The sequence below is a fragment of the Panthera uncia genome, chromosome F2, assembly GCF_023721935.1.
Source record: "Panthera uncia isolate 11264 chromosome F2, Puncia_PCG_1.0, whole genome shotgun sequence".
Taxonomy (NCBI): domain Eukaryota; kingdom Metazoa; phylum Chordata; class Mammalia; order Carnivora; family Felidae; genus Panthera; species Panthera uncia.
Genome location: NC_064812.1, coordinates 74,090,480 through 74,104,211, shown reverse-complemented (window position 1 = coordinate 74,104,211; position 13,732 = coordinate 74,090,480).

Below are 13,732 nucleotides of genomic sequence, written 5' to 3'. Positions count from 1 at the left end.
CTAGGCCACTCACCGGGGTGGAGAGGCCTGCGGAAGGGACAGGTTAAGTGAAGATTGACAGTTCTGTTGTAGACACGTTCAGTCCCAGGTGAATATTAGACATTTAAAGCTATGTATACCATGGCTGTTCGAGCCTCAGGTGGAAGGAAATGTCAGTCGTACTGATGCCGTCTGTATTGCACGTTGTGATATGTTGGTTGTCGTGGGTTACTTTGCTTTTTAAAAATATTGCACTGCCCTATTGCTGTTCTTTACTACTGAGTTTTTTTGGCACTCCTTAAATATTATACCTGAGGTGATTACCTCCTAAGGCCTCACCCTGCTCCTGGCTCTGATGGGCGCGGGTAGGAGAGGCAGCTGTAGGGCAGCAAAGGGCGCACTGATAGGAGCTGTGAGGACATGCTTAAGTCCGCTGCTGGGGTGGCCACCTCGCAAGGGTCACACTATCTACACGGGCCTCAGTTTTCTCATTGTAAAAGGAGGGTGTTGGACTATATGATCTTCCAGCTCTGAGAAGCTACTGCATGGATGGAAATAAACAGATGCGAGAATATCTCTTCACCGCCAACATATTGCCAGACACGCAAGATGGCTTCTGCCTCTTTTGTCCCTCCTTCCTGCTCCCCAACACTGGAGGAGCTAGATATAGAATCCACAGGGGAGGAGGCTTGAAATGGCAGATGGGGACTCCTCTCTCCCCATTCAAGTCCTGTGGTCTCAGGTGGCCATTCATCTGATTTGGCCAGGGCAGCCTCAGTACGCGACCAAGGTGTTGTTTTGACCAGCGCCAACTTTCACTCAAGAATGCTCCGATTTGGATTGTTAATGTTATGGTCTCTTTACTCAAGCACAAGTCCGACGGGTGATAGCGAGGAAAAGCCTTCGAATTGGATCAGTTTAGGGTTTTAAACTGCATTGGGACTGAGTTTTAATAACCTGAAGTTAGCAGAGAGTCATTGACTCTTCCCTAGATTTTAATTAAGGGATGGGAAAAGATGAGTGACAAAATGCAATTGAAACCAGTAATTAGATTTAAAAAAACCTTTTCCTTGTTTATACCTCACTGGATGGGACACATCAAGAAAATAATTGATTGCTAAGAAAGACCCTCCACGTTCTGAGATTATTTTTTAAATTATGGTTTCTTTTAGTAATTTTCATTTTGGAATGAATTTAGGATTTTGTCAAATGCTTTTTCAGTAAGTAAGTAGGTAGGTGTTCATACTAATATGGTGAATAGATTTCTTAATATTGAGCCTTTTTTTTTTTTTTTTGCATTCCTGGGGAAAAATATCTCTTCACAAAACGTATTACAAATGAGATTGTTTTTAAGATATGTGTGTGTGTGTGTGTGTGTGTGTGTGTGTGTGTACATATTTATGTCCTGGCATCAGAGAAACAATTTGGAAGCTTTCCTTCATTCTGCACAAAGTTTATATAGTAGTGTGGTTATGCGTGTCTTAAAAGATATGGTAGAATGCATGTTTTATTGAGAGGTAACTCTAAACATTAATTTCTTCTATGGTAATTAATTTGCCTTGGTATCTCTGTTCTGGGGTCACTTTTAGCAATTTATAATTTTCTAGAATAGTGATTCTCAAACTTCCCATTCTTAGTAACTTTTCATATGCTTCCAAATTATTGAAGACTCCAAAAGCTTTTGTTTATGTGGCCCGATGTCTCTTGGTGTTTGCTGTACTAGAGACTAAAAATGAGGAAGTCTAAAAACATTTGTTCATTATTTTAAAAAATTATAAACTTACTCATTGTTAACATTTTTATGAAAAATAACTGTATTTTCATTGTTTTATATTTTTGCAAATCTCTTTAATGTCTGGCTTAATAGAAGAAAGCTCACTTTTCATATCTGCTTCTCCATTCAGTCTGTTACAGTAGGTTGCCGCGGCTGATGTGTAGAAATTCTGTGTGAGCACAGATAAGAAGTTGGAAAAAGGAGAATAATTTTAATAATCTATTCGGATATTTGTGGATAATCTTCTTTGATGCACTTACACTGGATAAGTGGCAGTTTCTTAAAGACTAATGACAATGAGAATCTGAAACCACATCAGTGGCCTTTTTGTACTCTCCCATAATAATATCTATTTGTCCCGCTTGCACTTTGAATGGACCTTTTACCCCTACTCGTGCATGATTTTGTGACATCTTGCATTGGTCACTTGGAAAATATTGGCTTCTGAACTTATGCAGATTTTCTACATGTTGACATATTTCACTTTACAATATTTTAAAAATTATATTTCTTACTATCACTACTCAATTTGTCAGAAAAGTCCTTTCAGTATTAGGAAGCTGTGAAGTTCATGGTGGCAGACATAGGTTTTCCAAAGTCCTCTGACTTTTGGAAACTAAATTCCACTTACAAACAATATGAAGGATAGTAGAAAAAGACACCACAAGGGAGCCACAAGTCTGCTTGAAGGCTCAAATTTTGTCATTAGCAATTGGCTGTTAATTGTTTTCCTTGAAGTGACAGACTCCGTGCATTTAATGTGTACTTCCAATTTGATCACACAGATTATTAAAAGGAAAGGATGGAGATTTAGTAAAATTGATTAGTTTTACCGCTTTTAGCATTCATCTAAAATTGTTGTGGGTTTTTTTGTTTGTTTGTTTGTTTTACTGAGCTAATTAAGCCTGACTTAATATATTTCAGAGCCATTTGGAGTATTTTATTTTCTGTGAATAGTCTATTGGTATCCTCTACCCATGTTTTTCTATTAGGTTATTTGTTTTTATTCAGGTATTTGGTAGGAGCCCTCTGTTACGCGCATTAGCTCTTAATCTGTGATCTGCGTTGCAGATATTATGTTTCAGTTTGTCAGTTATCTTCTAATTTTGCTAATGTCAGTTTTTACTATGCAGAAGTTTTTTTTTGTTGTTGTCATTAATTACACTTTTATTCCTTTGGATTTGGGGTCATACTTATCTCTCACGGTTTCCTTTTTAAAAATTTCCATGGCTTTTTAATGATGCTTCTAAGGTTTCATTGTTTATCTTTATTTCTTTGATCCTTCTGAGATTTATTCTGATATAAGATAGTAGGTGGTTTCAAATTACTTTTTTCCAGATGTACCTAGTTGTCTCACTTAAAAAATACACCTAGAATTTCTTGATCTCTATTATAGATGTCTTGTATGGAAAATAATCTGTCAGCACTTATTTGCTGAACTGTGGTGGTGTGTAAGTGTGCCACGTGCGTGCTATGTACTTTTCCATATGGTTCTCTTTATCTCACCTTATCTTTATCTTATCAATGTTGAGAGTGAAAAGAGTGGTTGAAATAGAGCCCATTGATGTGCATTATGTTTGTTTTTCATTTTTAACAGCTTTGTTGAAGTATAATTAACATACTGCGTATGTTTACTATTTTTTTTTTTTTTAATTTCAAAAAAAACTTATTCTCTGGCTGTATCCACAGAAGCAACCCGGGGGCAACAACAACCCAATAACCATGAGCTCAACTAGTGCCTGTGTTGTGGTGTCTAAATACCATTCCCCACTACAATAATCCAGGGCTTATTGGAGGGATACCTGATTCGGGATATGGGCAGGAATTTACAACATGAGCTTGGGACATCTTGTTGTGTCACAGAGGAAGGAAGATTAATGGATTATGTCAAAAGAACAAAGGCCAATCAATATGAAGAAGCTTCTGTTAGACAGTTATGAGATCATTTGAGTATCAAAATAATAATGACTAGAATTGACAGACATTGAATATATAAAAAACAATGAATTTACAGTGATACCCAAAGAGAGCAAGCAAGAGTGTGTGTGTGTGTGTGTGTGTGTGTATGTGTGTGTGAGAGAGAGAGAGAGAGAGAGAGAGAGAGAGAGAGAGGAACAAGACTATAGAGGAAGAAAAGAAAAATAACTAAACTCATTGGATGCCTAGTAAGTAAATAAGGCACTAATGCCTTATCGTGAAAACTGGAAATTAGAAGCAAAAATTAAGCATTTATCTTGATTTTCTTATACATACTGTATTCCCACCAAATGGTTCTATTTTATATGGGAGAGTTCCTTTTTTAACAGAATTTCAAATACTAAATAGCATAGAAACAGTAAAATTAGGATGCTATCATTTTTACAATTCCTAATTAAATAATTGAATCAGGCAGGGTATTTGGGTGGCTCAGTCAGTTAAGCATCCAACTCTTGATTTTGGCTCAGGTCATGATCTCACTGTTGGTTCACAATCTGAGCCACACTATTAGCATGGAGTCTGCTTAGGATTCTCTCTCTCCCCCCCCCCCCACCATCTCTCTGCCCCTCCCCGGTTGTGTTTTCTCTCTCAAAATAAATAAGTAAATTAAAAAAAAATGGAATCAGGCAACACGTAACAGATGGAACCATTACAGGAAAGAAAGCTCGAGGGTAATCTTACAATGGGGAGATTTACCAAACCCATTCATCCATCTTAGTATCTCTAAAAGGTGGAGAAAGTAATGTGTTTCTCCTGGGGTAAAGTAACCAGCACCACACAGGAAGTATTCTTCCTCAAAAAGTTGAACCTGAATTTAGTCAAGGCTCTGAAACTAAATTCCACTTACAAACACAAGGGAGCCGCAAGGCAATTCTGGCATGTGAGACATTCTGTAGAAATGTCTGGTTTCTGAAAATGTACAACCAAAGGAGGGTGGACACTCTAGACTAAAGAACACCTAAGCACAATGTGTATACCTTATTTAAATCCTGATTCAAACAAAATAATCATAAAACCTATTTTAAGGCAATTAGGGAAATTTGATTGTTGACAGATTATTAGATGTTAGTAAGGAATTATTGTTGATTAAAGGGGATAATGGCAATATGGTTATGTAAGAAAAAATTCATATTTTTAGGAATGGAAATGGTGTTTGCTTTAAGATATTTCAGCAAAGAAAAAAGTAGAGAGAAAACTAAATGAAGCACATTTGGCAAAGCTGTGGTAATTGTTCCGTTTGAAAATTAATTATACTGGCTCCTCTACTTTCATATATGTTTGAAAATGTTCATTAAAAAAACACTTTGAGATTATTTTAGAAATTAAATCAAGTAATGATGAGAGCCCGAACTAAGATGAAGACAGTGAGGCAGTTTTGTGTTCCCAACTCCTAGCAAAATGCCTGATACATACTAGATATTCAGAACTACTTTTAATGAATAAATATACATTTCTTTGTCTGAACTACAAGTTACTTCAGGAAAGATGCTCTGTCTTTATAGTTTTTGTACCTCTCACATATCCTATTCATTTCTTCAACACATATTAGTTGATCAGCTACTATGTGTCAGATATTGTTTGAGGGCAGATACTTTGAGGCCACATTTTCTCTCATGGAGCTTACATTCATTACCTGACATAGCGGATGAGGATGGGTTATTTTTTGGAAAGGTAAGCGAATAAATAGAATAGTTTCATATCATAATATTTCTTTCTTTATAGAAAATAAAAGATGAGTGGTATAGAACAGAGAGTGACTGGGGAGTAGAGTGTGATGGTTTCTTCTTAAGATAGAATATTCAAGGGAGGACACATTTAAGCTGAATTCTGAATGATGATAAAGAACTAGCCATCCCTTGCTGGGAGAAGCTTGGTATATTACAGGACAGGACAAAAGATGGTGTGTTTAGGCATGAAAAATAAGGAAGAAGGGTGAAAGGTAAAGTCTGAGAGATAGCCAAGGCCCAGATCATGGTTTGATCAGATTTAGGTTATGAATAAGATGTTTGGGTTTCATTATGAAGGAATGGGAAGGCAATGTAAATTTTTTAAAAAGCTTATTTATTTATTTTGAGAGAGAGAGCAAGTGGGGGAGGACCAGGAGGGAAAGAGAGAGAGAGTCCCAAGCCCCAACATGGGGCTCAAACCCACCAACCGTGAGGTCATGACTTGAGCCAAAATCTCGAGTGGAACAATTAACCTATGAGCCACCAGGGCACCCTGGTAATGTAAATTTTGAAGTAAGAAAGTGGTATGAAATGATTTAGGTTTTAAAAACCTAAACTAGGCTGCTGCACAGAGAATTAACAATAGCAATGCAAACTATTAGGAAGCTTATACAGTTGTCCTTAGTAATATAGATGATCAGAAGTCCTTGAATTTGGGATGTATTTTTGAAGTAGACATGACTAGATTGGGCTCGGAAGGTAGAGGAGAAAAAGAATCAAGACGACTTCTCGGTCTTTGCTTAAGCAAATAGGTGCATTTGGGGAACATTAACTGAGCTAAAGAAGACTTGGAAAGCAGTGGGAAACAATCACTTTGTTTTGATCAAGTTAAGTTTGCATTGTTAATAGAAAATGAAGACATAAAGGAGGCAGTATGATCTTGCTCTGAGCTCAAAGAAGAGATCAAGGCTGGGAATATAAATTGGGGGCCCATTAGCATGGGGATAATCATGGGACTGGATAAAATCATGCAAGGAGAGTGCAAACAGAGAAGAGAAGAGGGTTCAGGACAAAGCCCTGGATCCTCAGCATTTAGACAGAGGAAAAGGAACCTGTGAAGTAGGAGAAAAATAGAATAATGAAGTCAAGAGAAGAAAATACAGTATTTCAAAAAGCAGCACTCAAACTGTGTTAATATTGCTTGGAGGTCAAGTAGGAATGAAGAGAGAATCCAAAAATCAGCCAATGTGTTAAAGGACAGAAACCACATGATCATTTCAACAGATATGGAAAAAATTCTGACAGAGTTCAACATGCCTTAATGATAAAAACACTCAACAAACCAGGACTAACTAGAATGGAACCTCCTCAACATGATTAAGGGCTTCTCTGAAAAACCCACAACTAACATCCTACCTACTGATGAAAGACTGAAAGCTCTTCCCCTTAGATCAGAAACAAGACAAGGATGTCCACCCTCATAATTTCTATTCAGTATTATACTGGAGTTTCTAGCCAGGGCAGTTAGGCAAGAAAAAAAGAAAAGAAAAAGTTATCCAGATTGGAAAGGAAGAAGTAAAGCTATCTATTTACAGATGACATTATCTTATATGTGAAAAATCCTAAAGAATGCACAAACCCATTTAGAACTAATAAATGAGTTCAGCAAGATTGCAGGATGCCAAATTTAATATATGAAATTCAACTGGATATTTCTAAACTGAAGCAATGAACAATCCAAAAATGAAATTTAAAAAAAGATTCCACTTCTAATGGTATCACAAAGGATAAGGTACTTTGGAATCAATGTAACAAAAGAAGTTAAAAACTTGTAATCTGAAAATTATAAAACGTTGTTGAAAGAAATTGGAGAAGACCTAAGTAATTGGAAATGCATCCCACGTTCATGAGTTGGAATACTTACTATTGTAAGATAGCAATACTTTCCAAATCAACATACAGATTCAGTTCAGTCCTTATTAAAATCCCAGTTGGCTTCTTTGCAAAAATTGTCAGGCTGATCCTAACACTCACGTTGGAAATAGTAAACAGTCTTGAAAAAGCAAACCAAAGTTGGGGGACTCACACTTCCTGGTTTCAAAACTTGCTACAAAGCAGGAGCGCCTGGGTGGTGCAGTTGGTTAAGCATCTGACTTTTGATTTCAGCTCAGGTCATGATCTCGTGGTGTGTGAGACTGAGCCCTCCATCAGGCTCTGCACTGATAGTGTGCAGCCTGCTTGGGATTCTCTCTCGATCTCTCTCTACCCCTCCCCCACTTGTGCTCTCTCTCGATCTCTCTCTCTCTCTCTCTCACTCAAAATAAATAAACTTAAAAAAAGGAAAAATAAAACTTGCTACAAAGCTACATTAATCAAGGCTGTGTGGTACTGGCATAAGGACTGATGTATAACCCAATAGGATAGAATCGAGAATCTGAAAATAAGCTCTCACATTATAGACGGTTGACTTTTGAAAAGGGTGCCAAGACAATTTGGTGGAGAGAGGGAAGTCTTACTTATGCCATATGCAAAAGTTAACTCAAAATGTATGTGAGGCTGAAATGTAAGAGAGAAAACTTCAAAACTCTTAGAAGAAAACATAACTCTTGGTGAACCTGGATTTGGCAACGGTTTAGAGCTACGACAGCAAAACTACAGTCAACAAAAGAAAAAAAGATAAATTAGACTTCATCAAAATTAAACCATTTTGTACCGCAAAGGACACTGTCCTAAAGTGAAAAGATTGGGGTGCCTGGGTGGCTCAGTCGGTTGAGCGTCCCACTCTTGATTTCAGCCTGGGTCATGATCTCATGGTTCATGAGCTCGAGCCCTGAGTAGGGCTCTGCACTGACAGTGGGAAGCCTACTTGGGATTCTCTCTCACCTCTCTGTGCCCCTCCCCCACTCACGCTCTCCCTCCCTCTCTCTCTCTCTCTCTCTCTCTCTCAAAATAAATAAACATTACAAGTGAAAAGACAACCTATATAATGTGAGAAAATATTTGCAAACCATATATCTGATAAGGGATGCATATATAGAATATGTAAAGAGCTCATATAATTCCATAATACAAGACAAATAACCCAACTGAAATATGAACCAAGAATCCAAATAGAAATTTCTTAAAGGAAGATACACAAACGGCCAATAAAAATATAAAAAGGTGCTCAACCAAATTAACCATCAAAGAAATGAAAATCAAAACCATACTGAGATGCCACATCACACCCACTAGGGTGGGTACAATTAAGAAGGCAGTTAGTAACGAGTATTGATGAAAATGTGCAGATTGGGAACCCCCATACACTGCTGGTGGAAGTGGAAAATGGCTCAGCTGCTTTGGAGGACGGTCTCAGTTCCTCAAGAGGTTAAAACTCTTCATCATCCAATTTAGACACTTCCCTCCTAAATATATATACCTTAGGTAAAGGAAAACATATCCACACAGAAACTTGTATGCGAATGTCCATGGCAGGATTATTCATAAAAGTCAATAAGTGGGAACAACTGAATAGATGCACAAAATATGGCGTGTGTGTGTGTAATGTTATTTGAATATAACATAGAATATTATAGGGGCACCTGGGTAGTTCAGGCGGTTAAGCATCCGACTTCGACTCAGGTCATGCGTGATCTCAAAGCTCGTGAGTTCAAGCCCCACGTCGGGCTCTGTGCTGACAGCTCAGGGCCTGGAGCCTGCTTCAGATTCTGTCTCCGTCTCTCTCTCTGCCCCTACCCTGCTCACGCTCTGCCTCTCTCTCTTTCAAAAAGAAATAAACATTAAAAAGAATTTTTAAAAAAGATATTATATGCATTATATATATCATATTATTGGGAATAAACCATTAAAGGAATTCACCTTGAAAACATGAGGCCAAGTTAAAGAACCCAATCAAGAAGACCACATAGTATATGATTCCATTTACCTGAAAGGTAAGACTAAGCAATTCTGTAGAGATAGAAAGTAGATTAGTGTTTACCTGAAGGCCGGGCGTGAAGGGACAGTGGAGTGGCTGCTAATAGGTATAGACAGAGATTTTCTAGGGGTGATGAAAATATTCTAGCATTGATTATGATGATGGTTGTACAGCTGAACGTATTGAAAACCATTTAATTGTGTACCTTAAATAGGTGAATTGTATATGTGACTTATATCTCAAGAAAGCTGTTTTTAAAAGACAATGAAGATAGAGAATGGACCATTTGATTTCATAAAGTGGATGCAGTGGTGTTACCTTGACGTGAGATGTTTCAAGACAGTCTTAGTGTGGTTTGAAGTGGAGACCACGCTTCGAAAAACTTTTACTTTAAGTGGAAGCATGTGGCTGCATCAGCCATTTATTTCATTTTAGAACACTTTTTGACTCCTTAATGTTTTATTGTGATAAAAAGCATAAAATGTGCCGGTTAAGGCTTTAAGTTTCAGTTCAGTAGTGTTACATGTGTTCACCTTGTTGTGAAAGGATCTTCAGAACTTTTTCATCTTGCAAGTTTGAAGCTCTCTACGTATTAACAACTCCTCTTTTCCTCCTTTCCCGCCCCTGTTAATCACATTCTAATTTCTGTTTCTATGAATTTGACAATTTTAGATACCTCATATAAGTGGAATTGTATCGTATTTGTCTTTTTATGATGGGCTGTTTCACTCAACCTAATTTTCTTAATCATTTTCTTCATCATTGTCGTAGCACATTGCCAGATTTCCTTCCTTTTTAAGGCTGAATAATATTCCACTGCATGTATATATCACATTTTGTTTATGTATTTATCCATTCATCTGTTTATGGACATTTGGGTTGTTTCCACCTCTTGGCTATTGTGACTAAGGCTGCAGTGAACATATCTGCTGTGAAGATATATCTTTGAGACCCTGCTTTCAATTCTTTTGGATATATACTAGAAGTGGGATTACTGGATTGTAGGGTAGTTCTGGGTTAAAAATTTTGAGGATTCTCTGTACTGTTTTCCAGAGGCTGCACCATTTTACCGTCCTACCAACAGTGCCCAAAGGTTCCAGTTTCTCTACATCTTCAACCCTGGTTTTTTGTTATTATTTTTTTATTTTTATAATAGCCATCCTGATGGGTGTTAGGTGATACCTCATTTTGATTTTGATTTGCATTTCTCTGATGATTAGTGATGTTGAACATCCTTTCATATGCTTTTGGCCACTTGTATGTCTTTGGAGGAAATGTCTATTTAATTCTTTTTAATGTTTATTTTTTTATTTTTGAAAGAGAGAGAGAGAGAGAGAGAGAGAGAGAGAGAGAGACAGTGCAAGCAGGGGAGGGGCAGAGAGAGACGGAGACACAGAATCCAAAGCAGGCTCCAGGCTCTGAGCTGTCAGCACAGAGCCCGATGCGGGGCTTGAACCCACAAACTGTGAGATCATGACTTGAGCTGAAGTCAGATGCTCAACCGACTGAGCCACCCAGGCGCCCCAGGAAATGTCTATTTAAATCCTTTGCCCATTTTAAAATCAGGTTATCTGATTTTAGTCACTGAGTTGTATGAGTTTGTTACATATGCTGGGCATGAAGCCGTTATCAGATGCATGATTTGTAAATATTTTCTCCCATTCTCTAGGTTGTCTTTTCACTCTGTTTCCCTCATGTGCAAATGTTTTTAAGTTTGATGTAGTCCCACTTGTCCATTTTTACTTTTGTTGCCTGTACTTTTGGTGTCAAATCATCGTTAGGTCCAATATCATGAAGCTTTTCTTCTGTATTGTCTCCTAGGAATTTTATTTTATTTGATTTTTTATTTTCTTTATGTTTATTTATTTATTTTGAGAGAGAGAGAGAACAGGAGAGGGCAGAGAGAGAGAGGGAAACAGAGAATCCCAAGCAGGCTCTGTGCTGTCAGCACAGAGCCCGATGTGGGACTCGAACTCACAAACCGTGAGATCATGACCTGAGTGGGGTGCTTAACCGGCTGAACCACTCAGGTGCCCCTCTCCTAGGAATTTTATATTTCTAGGTCTTATGCTTAGGTCTTTAATCCATTTGGAGTTAACGTTTGCATATTTTATGAGGTAAGAGTCTAACTTTATTCTCTTGCATATCCAGTTTTCTCAGAACCATTTGTTGAAGAGGTTATTCTTTTCCCATTGAGTGGTCTTGCCATCCTTGTCAAAGATCATTTGATTGTATATGTAAGGGTATATTTCTGGGCTCACTATTTTATTCTATTGGTCTATTTGCCTATCTATGCCAGTAGCATGCTGTAGTTTGATTACTGTAGTTTTATTTTATTTTATTTTATTTATTTTTTGTTTCAAGCGTTTGACTTAAATTCTAGTTAGTTAACATATAGTGTAATATTGACTTCAGGACTAGAATTTGGTGATTTGTAACTTACATGTAACACCCAGTGCTCATTACAGTAAGTGCCCTCCTTTTTTTTTTTTTTTTAATTTTTTTAATGTTTTTATTTATTTTTGAGACAGAGAGAGACAGAGCATGAATGGGGGAGGGTCAGAGAGAGGGAGACACAGAATCTGAAACGGGCTCCAGGCTCTGAGCTGTCAGCACAGAGCCCGACGCGGGGCTCAAACTCACGGACCGCGAGATTGTGACCTGAGCCGAAGTCGGCCGCTCAACCGACTGAGCCACCCAGGTGCCCCAATGCCCTCCTTAATATATGTTGAATCAGGAAGTGTGAGCACTTCAACTTTGTTCTGTTTTATCAAAATTGTCTTGGCAATTTGGGGTCCCTTGAAGTTCCATATGAATTTTAGGATGAATTTTTTTCTCTTTTTGAAAATTACCATTGGGTTTTTGATAGGGATTGTGTTGAATTTGTAGATTGCTTTGGGTAGTATGGACATTCTTAATAATATTAAAGTCTTCCAATTAATGAACATGAGTTGTCTTTCCACTTGTTCTTTAATTTCTTTCGGCAATATTTTGTCATTTCTAGTGTACAAGTCTTTTAACTCTTTGGTTAGATTTATACCTAGGTATTTTTTTGCTTTGGATGTTATTGTAAATTGGAATTGTTTTCTTAATTTCCTTTCCAGATTGTTCTTTGTGAATGTATACCAATGATTTTGGTGGCCATTTATTTTTAAATAAGTATTTTCATTATAAAGAATATTTAGAAATTGGAAAATAAGAAAAGCTTTTAAAAAATAAAGAGACATCCACAGTTGCCCCAGACAAACAAGAATTTCAGTCTTCTTCTACATGTTTTGAAAACAGTTTGCTTAAAAATGTTATAACCACACTGATAAATAATTTTGTATTCTGCCCCATTCACTTAATGAGGTAGTATAGCCATTTCTGTATTATTATAATCATCATAATGTTAAATTTTTTAAAATATTTATTCATTTTTGAGAGACAGTATGAGCAGGGGAGGAGCAGAGAGAGAGGGAGACACAGAATCCTAAGCAGGTTCCAGGCTCCGAGCTATCGGCACAGAGCCCGATGTGGGGCTGGAACCCACAAAGTGTGAGATCGTGACCTGAGCCTAAGTCGGACGCTCAACTGACTGAACCACCCAGGAGCCTCGATCATCATAACATTTTAAATCAACTGTTGTATTGTAATTTATTTAACCATTTGGACATTTATCTTGTTTCGAATTTTTCTTGAAATAAATGGCTCTTAGTGAACATTTTGTTAATTAAAATGCTTCTTTTGTAGCATTTCCTAGGATCGCGTTCCAGAAGCATAATTACTGAATCAGCGAATAAAAATATTTTTAAGGTTCTTGATACATGCTGCCAAATTGCAAGTGCTTTCCAAAAAATTGCAGTAGTCTGTATTGTGACCAGCAATGTATGAAAGACTGTTTTACCACAACTTCATTAGCATTACGAATTTTGTTCACGTGTCTATTTTTCTCAACCCATTGTCTGCATTTTATTTCTTAATATCCAGAACTTATAATCCTTATGTAATTAGATGTGGCAATCCTACGGTTTTTATACTGCTTTTATAAAACTTTAGAAATTGCTTCCTCCTTCAAATTTATATTAACTATTCAATTGTCTTCTTCTGGCTCTCTAATCCACCTGGAAATGATATTGGTGTGTGATATGTAAAGTATTTATTAAAAAATACATACATAGTTTTAGTAAAACTTTTGGTGGTAGGCTAGAAGCTCCTTGAAAATAAGAAGCATGATTAGGGGTGCCTGGGTGGCTCAGTCGGTTAAGCGTCGGACTGAAGCTCAGGTCACGGTCTCACGGTTCACGGGTTTGAGCCCCGCGTCCGGCTCTGTGCTGACAGCTCGGAGCCTGGAGCCTGCTTCCGATTCTGTGTCTCCCTCTCTCCCTGCCCCTCCTCCCCCGCTCACACTCTGTCTCACTCTGTCTCTCAAAAATAAAT